Raw genomic sequence first — 438 nt, forward strand, 5'->3', positions numbered from 1 at the left:
TCAAAGATATAACATATTTAAATGCCTGTACTATCTGTAATATACAAATATATCCTCCACTTGCGGCATTCTGGTTCTTAATATATTTTTACAACTGCATTATATATACATAGTTGTAACTTTCCCTTAAAAAATTTAAAACAAATTATAAATCAAAATACTTAATAACATCTAATTAATTGAAAATTTTGGGCTGTATTAACTTTCTACATTTTCCCAATATTATAACCAGTAAGTCAGTAATTTGGAAGGCAAGAAAATCTTATCTGCAAAATATCATGTAACAAACTTGCAGGGTAATTGTCTCATATGCACTTGCTGAGAAGAAAAGAAATGACATGGGAAGTGTATAGATAGATATATATAGGGAGAGATTTTTTTTCGACTTTAGCTAATCCTTCATCTAAACTTTTTTTTCTCTCTCATCTTCCTACTAAT

General features: G+C 27.9%; 1 protein-coding gene across 2 annotated transcripts in view; it reads left to right on the forward strand.

Annotated features, from left to right (window-relative positions):
* LOC119590678 (ketosamine-3-kinase-like) overlaps window positions 1-438 on the forward strand; it is a 6,441-nt gene that overhangs the window by 1,127 nt on the left and 4,876 nt on the right. The window lies entirely within an intron of this gene.

This window comes from Penaeus monodon, chromosome 27 (genome assembly GCF_015228065.2).
Source record: "Penaeus monodon isolate SGIC_2016 chromosome 27, NSTDA_Pmon_1, whole genome shotgun sequence".
Classification (NCBI taxonomy): Eukaryota; Metazoa; Arthropoda; class Malacostraca; order Decapoda; family Penaeidae; genus Penaeus; species Penaeus monodon.